The 6,599-nt window shown below is 46.2% G+C and overlaps 1 long non-coding RNA gene across 1 annotated transcript; it reads left to right on the top strand.

Annotated features, from left to right (window-relative positions):
• The first annotated feature begins 359 nt into the window (after positions 1 to 359).
• On the top strand, positions 360 to 5,435 carry LOC306644343. Its single transcript, XR_013759337.1, has 2 exons — positions 360 to 2,174; positions 4,196 to 5,435. It is a non-coding gene; the product is annotated as an uncharacterized lncRNA (long non-coding RNA).
• The last annotated feature ends 1,164 nt before the right edge of the window (positions 5,436 to 6,599 follow it).

Below are 6,599 nucleotides of genomic sequence, written 5' to 3'. Positions count from 1 at the left end.
CTCTTGTGAAAATGAGCTTCCTCCGGATCCCCCTGCCCATTCCGCTACTTGGCTTTATTCTTTTCTTGCCACACATGTGTGTTCTCTGCAGTATGTTGGATACTTTGTCCCTCACAAGGACCAACAGGTCATCTACAACTTTAAAACAATTAGTCAAATTGCAACACATTAAGTGAGCACAGAAATTGGGCTACCATCTTGGGAAGAAAAATGTTGGATGATATATTCAAAACAGAAAGTTATATTTTATTACTTACAAAATAATAAAATAGTGAAGCCATAACAAGGACTGAGATAATATATATCCTCAGGATCTTAGACATTCTGATATAAATCTGTATCACTTGAAATACGAAGTAGATATCATCTTTGGATAGTGAAAGGGAAGTAGAGATATCAAGCAAAATGATTATGTGTTTAAAATTTTCTGGGATTTGGTTGAAGTGGTAAAGTTGTGTGTATTAATGAATGTAGCAAATAAGTTGATAACTGTTTCAGGCAGCCATTTAGGTGCCATCAAAGTGAGGTCGTTGGCTGTGTGTCCTGTATCTGAGGAAAGCTAGGCCTGTTCAGTGACATGGAGCCATCACTGTTGGGACAGCCACTCTGGTACCCCTGCAGCCTGAGTGCAATCTTGAGCAGGCAATGTGTGTGGTTCCTTTTCCTAACCTTCAGGCTACACGTGCACATTTGAGAATGATCCCTAGCCATTTTCTCATCCTTTGGGTCATTCCCTTCATATGTTCTGTGAGGCATTTTATGTTTAATAATAACAGAATATTCAATAAAGAAAACCTTGTGATTTGGGTAGTATAATATTTAATAGGTTCGTTCAGAAAGCAGAAATTCTATTTAAAGTTATTTGCATCTGAGTCAAAGGAAACATTTGCAGGCATCCTGGAAAAGACGAAGGTTTTATCTTTATTTCTGTCATCATCTGTTTTTTTGTTTGAGCAAAATTCACAGCCCATTCCATCAGATGTGTAATTGGACACCATTTAAATAATCCACTTTTAGAGTTTAGATATTTTTCCATGAATGCTGCATTTTTTCACCCTTTTTAAAACTGAAGGTCTAGGGCCCACATGCCAGTGGTTAGCTGGAACGTGTTCTTCAGTTTTGCATATCCCTCCCGCTGTATCCCCGAGGTCATCTGTTCAGTTGGCTTTCTTCCTCCTGCTACCTCCCTGGCTTCCATAGTTTCCACATGGTGAATGTGACTCGGGGACCCTGGGGCTACAGCATTGCATTCTCTGATTATCACAAGTCCCCCTTTTCAGTTAGCCATGCCTGACATAGCTGGTCGTATTTATAAGGCAACGTTAGATTATAAAAACTCAATTCTGTGTACTCCCATCTCAAAGAGCATTAGGCAGGAATATAGCATACAGAAATATTAAGTAAAGAACACAACTTTTTAAATGTCATACATTGAAAAATTGACACATCTCTGACACAGTTTTTATTTTTTGGGTGTCTGATTTTTAGGGAATTAGAGGAAATATGTGATAGCGAAATGTGAAGCCTTCCATCCATGTTATTCTTTTCATTTCCTGATTACTTTTATGAAAAAGGACAAGATACTTGTTCCAGTGCAGATGTTTCCCACTTGTATGACTGGATGCTGGGTGTCACCTGGTACTTGGATCTTTGAGTATTGTGGTTGACGCTAACATTGTACTTGGTAAGTGGCAGGAAGTCAGTACTGAAGTTGAGCTCTTGTTTTCTAGCAGCTGTGCTCAAGATCCTTGGTGTGCCTTCTGCAATTCTGGCTGCTCCCTTCAAGTTCTTCAAGTTGACTTCCTGGTTATCAGCATCATGGTCTTCTGCCCTTGGAGCATGGCAAAGCATTGTTCCACGAATGTGATAGATGGTCATGTGGAAGGTTCCAGGGAGGACAGATCATTGATAACTGACGCCTATCTATGTGCCTCACCAATGAACTGTTTTTTTTCTGTTTTGGTTTTAAGGAGGACAGTGCCTTCCAACACTTCCATGCACCTGGAACCCAGGCATCTGTTTCACTTCAAAAGAAGCATTCATGATTAATTTGAAGAGGGCATGAGAAGAAAGAGCTGAGCTTGCTGTGCAACCCAGCCTTGCAAATGGGTTAGAAGAGAGAAGAGCTGCTTCATGAGATATTATGACATTTTTCCTGAAAGTCCCACACACAGGTGAGTTCCCCAACATATTTAGAAGCCATTTCAGAAACCATTTTTACTCAGTTGAATCAGAACCCCTGATGATGTGGAAGAGCCACAGATGGTTTGGATATTAATCATGTATTTCATTCCTCAGTGCATTGCTCAATCCAGCCATTCCGCCCGAGCACATGAACTTCTGCTCAAATCGCAGCAAGTGCTCTTGCTTTTGTGAGACCATCACCCTGATTCAGTGAGCCTGATGCAGGCTGCAGCCACTCAGGGTTCTTGTGAAGGCCTATTGCTGTGGCTGGTCTCTGGCATCCTCATCCAGCCCTGCTTAGAGGAGGGGATTAAAGGTCCAGGCAGGTACCTGGTTTCTCTTGACCTCCATTGCTATTGGGCCTCTCCAGTGTCCCTGGACTATAGCCTGCTCTTGTGGCCTGGGCTCAGTGAATCTGAGGTTTGGAATCCCACTCTGTGGCAGGATCCCAGGCGCCCTAGCCACCTCACGGCAGGTGCAGCCTTCCCTAATTCTGTTTGAGGGGGAGAATTCTCCCACCCATCCTCCTCCATACTTACCACACATTTTGTAACTTCACACCTGAGGACCTTTATTCATGTACTTAGTTCTTAGTGACGATGGTTGCTAAGACTAAGTCACGTGTTCAAGGTCACACTGCTTGCATGGTAGGGCTAGAGCACTGATCTTCCTCATTAATTTTGTGGGACTCTCTCATTTAAAGTATGACTGCCTCTGAAACACACACACACATTTGGAGTGTCGAAATTCTTGGCACTGCCTCTTTAGCAAGTATATATTCTCTTCCAATTTGGAATTTCGTACACATTCCCGTTTGGATTGTTGAGGTAATGCAGGAGAAATTTCATTTTAACAAAAGAGCAGAAACAAAAAATAACAGTCCTACTTTTTACACTAAACATCTGTAATTAACATCCCTTTCTGTGTGGTTCTGTGACAGGCTCCTTTGAATTTTGAAGAATAATTTGCTGGAGAGCAAGGTCACAAGAAATAGATATCAGTCACTCTCAAGTGTTTTGAAGTGAAGAATGTGTTCAGGGTGTGAATACTTTTGAGTCAGTTCCTACTGCTCCGCCACCCGTCGATTATTTATTCCGTCGGGTTTACGTTGTGGTTTCAGTAACACAGGCACCAGCCCCCACAGTGTGTGCCTAGCCCTCTCCCCACATAGACTGAGTGGGCACGCTTGTCGTGCTTCATTACGGCTGAGACCATGCAGTCATTAGAGTGTGTCTGTGACCCATATCTTCCTGGATGACCAACTGCAGGCAGGTTGTAGGCTGCTTCAACCTAACCCTGCAAGCTGGGTGGCCTCCAGCAGAGGAGAGACCTTCCCTCCAGCCCCAGAGACTCAAGGCAAGAGGTGTGGGCTCTACCAGGGCCACGCTCCCTTCCAGGGTTCCCAGGGAGTGTCCTCCCCAACTCTCCCTGCTCTTACCCACCCTCCTGCTGCCGCCCACGATCCGTTGTTCTTGTCTGGGGGCATCCAGGCTCTGCCTCAGACTTCACACAGCCTCTTTCCCCAGGCCTCCCTGGGTCTCTGTTCAAACTCTCCTCTTCCCACAAGAATACCAAATAATGGATTTGGGATCCATTTAGACTGCTTCCACCATGTGACCTCTTCTTAGTTTGATTCTGTGCAAAGACTTTCCCCACGAGCTTGCACCCACTTTTGGGTGAGCAAGAATTTTCAGGGGACACTCTTCTATCACGTACACTGGCCTTCCTTCAGATCCCTCCCCACTGAGGCTTCCTGGCGTCCCTTGTCCTAGTTGCCGTCATGGCAGGTTCCCTCCTTCTGGCTGAGAGGACCTAGTGACCTGGGGGTTCACTCTCTCTGAAACCACCAACACTCTGCAGTGTTCCCCATGGGGCTCTGCAGAGTTTCCCTTTGAACCTGCTCTGTGAGCTGTGTAACACGTCCTAGACGAGTGGAATGACCCCCTCCCTCCTGAAAGCCCGATGCTTGACGTCCTTTGAAGTAAGTCATTATTTTGGATTGCTTCCTCAGTGGGCAGGTGCTTGGATCCTCTCCAAGCAAGTCTTCCAGCCTGAAACCAGATGTGTCCAGACATTGACTTGAAGAATATCAGCTCCTATAAACCCTCATCTTGGCTGCAGTTTTTCCTGCCCTTGATGCAAAGCAAGAAAAATGCAGTTGGCCCTGTGCCCATCCTTCTCTCTCCAAAGTCCCAGCAGCTGCGAATCAAAAGTCTCAGGAAAGAAGTTGTATCTCAGTGGACAGATACTTGTCATTGTTTCCTAGATCATACAGGATTATGGAGAATTACGTTGCCATTTTATTGTATTAGTTGTCAGAAGCCATTAATATGGGAAGAAGATGTACATTGTTTATGTGCAAATACTCTGGCAATTTTAGAAGAGACTTGAACATGTGAGGACTGTGGTTCTTATTGGTCTTAGAACAAATCTCCCATTTGTTTCCTGAGATGTTTCTGATTTCCAGACTTGAGAACCTTCAGGACTTCACTGTGAGTCAGCCCCATGGGAATGTGTTAGGTGGGCTGTCGTAGGTGGTGTGCAGAAGCTCAGGAAGGACTTGTAAGACCACATCCAAGACCACAACCAGGAGCAGAGAAGGGAGCCCTCTCCCCATGTTTCAAGCTTAAGTCTTCTTTTATAACAAGATCATGACTTGTGAAATCTTGCAGACATTCTGAGTCATTCCAAGAAGTTTGGTTCTGGGGAGCATGGGATGTCATTCTGTTTTGTCTTCCACATGATGTTACCAGGTGAGAACCTTGGAGTCTCCTTCCTTGGGAAGGGGCTACTCAAAGAAGCCCTTGTTCCTGTTTTACCTTCTGCCACGGGAGGACACAAGAAGGTTATCGGATTGGGCACCTGACTTGGAGCCTCCAGAGTTTGAGAAATAAAACCTGTGCTATAAGTTACCCAGTCTCTTGTATTCTGGCATCACAACACAAACAATCCTTAAAGAGTCAATCAGCAATCCCCTTGCTTTTAAATTGTGGTCGAGTACACCCAACACCCCTTTGTAATTCAGGGGCATTAAGCGTAGTCCTGCTGCTGTCTAGACATCACCACCATCCGTCTCCAGAACTCATGTGGACATGCTCTTGCCACCAGACTACTTCTAGTGCCTTCCCTAGTCCTAAGAAAAGAACATTCTTCTTTATGTTTTTCTGAAGTGGATTATTGGGAATCCTTCTTTACGTTTTTAAGAACTGGTTTACTGGGAATCTGAGATTAGTGAAATCCTACAAAATTTGTCTTTCTGTGGACACCATCAATTTTAAGTGGATGCAGTTCACCCCCACTCCTGGGGATCCAGGTCCCCTGCCAACTCCACAGGTGTCTCAATCGGACCCTCAGTGACAGGCAGTGGTGACTGCACATGAGCTTTGTGTCCATGTCAGTGGGCAGGTGTGATCCCAGGATCTAGGGTATTGGTTCCCAGCCCATGGGTTCCCTCCTCTTCCATGTGTTTGTGGGCCATTCTGAAGGTACTTGGAGGATGAGTCCTGAGCCAGGGGAAGGGGCCATCCCGGTGGTGGAGAGGACTCTTGTCTAGCCAGGCATCGTGTCGTGGGTCAGGATAGACTAGAAGTATGAGCAATGCCTATATTCTCCCGGACTGAGAGTGGGCCCAGCCTATGTGCTGAGAATTGTGGCCTCGTAAATCATAGGACCCAGGAATCCCAGAGGAAAGGGCTGGTCCACAGCCAGTGGAACCTCAGTGTGTGTAAGAGCACTTTTGTGCTGGGAGGCAGGGAAACATTGTTGTGCTGACACCTGATGCAGAGATGCGTGCTTCAAGTCCAGGTGGAGTTGCTGAGGAGCACCTGGGATGGCGTGTGGCTTCCCCACCTCCTCACACCTGGGGCATCCCGGGGCTCTGAGAAGCACAGCAGCAGGCTGAGCACTGAGGGAGTCCTCCGTCTCTGCAGAGTGAATGGGCTTTCTTCAGGGCCCCCAGCAACTCCACATAAAACCACCTCTGATCCCGGAGTCCTGGGCATCGCGTTGAGGCTCACTGAGTTCCCACACGTCTCTAACTTGCAGATCCCTCTTGGCTCCCTCTCCACTCATTCCTTTGAAGATGAAACCCTGGAGGGTGGCATTCCCATCATCAGAGGTTTCCAGACATATTTCTTCGATTTCTGGGACCTGACGGGTCACCGTAGTAGGGTGGGTGTTCAACAAGCACCCTGGGATGCATCAGGACAGTCGAGACTAAGGAAGGAGAGAGGTAGGTCTGATCAAGCAGACTAGAAAGTGGAATGGGGAGTTCTAGCACGGGGGCAATTGTGATGTGAAGAAATGGTACGCTGGTGGTGGGTGTGATGTCCCCATGCTTCCCAGGCTTAAGATGCCCACAGAGTGTTCTTGAATAAACACAGTGGGAGGTCCATTGTCCACCATTTTCCTGTGGA

This window comes from Sciurus vulgaris (genome assembly GCF_902686455.1).
Source record: "Sciurus vulgaris genome assembly, chromosome: 14".
In the NCBI taxonomy this organism is placed as follows: domain Eukaryota; kingdom Metazoa; phylum Chordata; class Mammalia; order Rodentia; family Sciuridae; genus Sciurus; species Sciurus vulgaris.
This window is presented reverse-complemented; position numbering and strand designations above follow the sequence as displayed.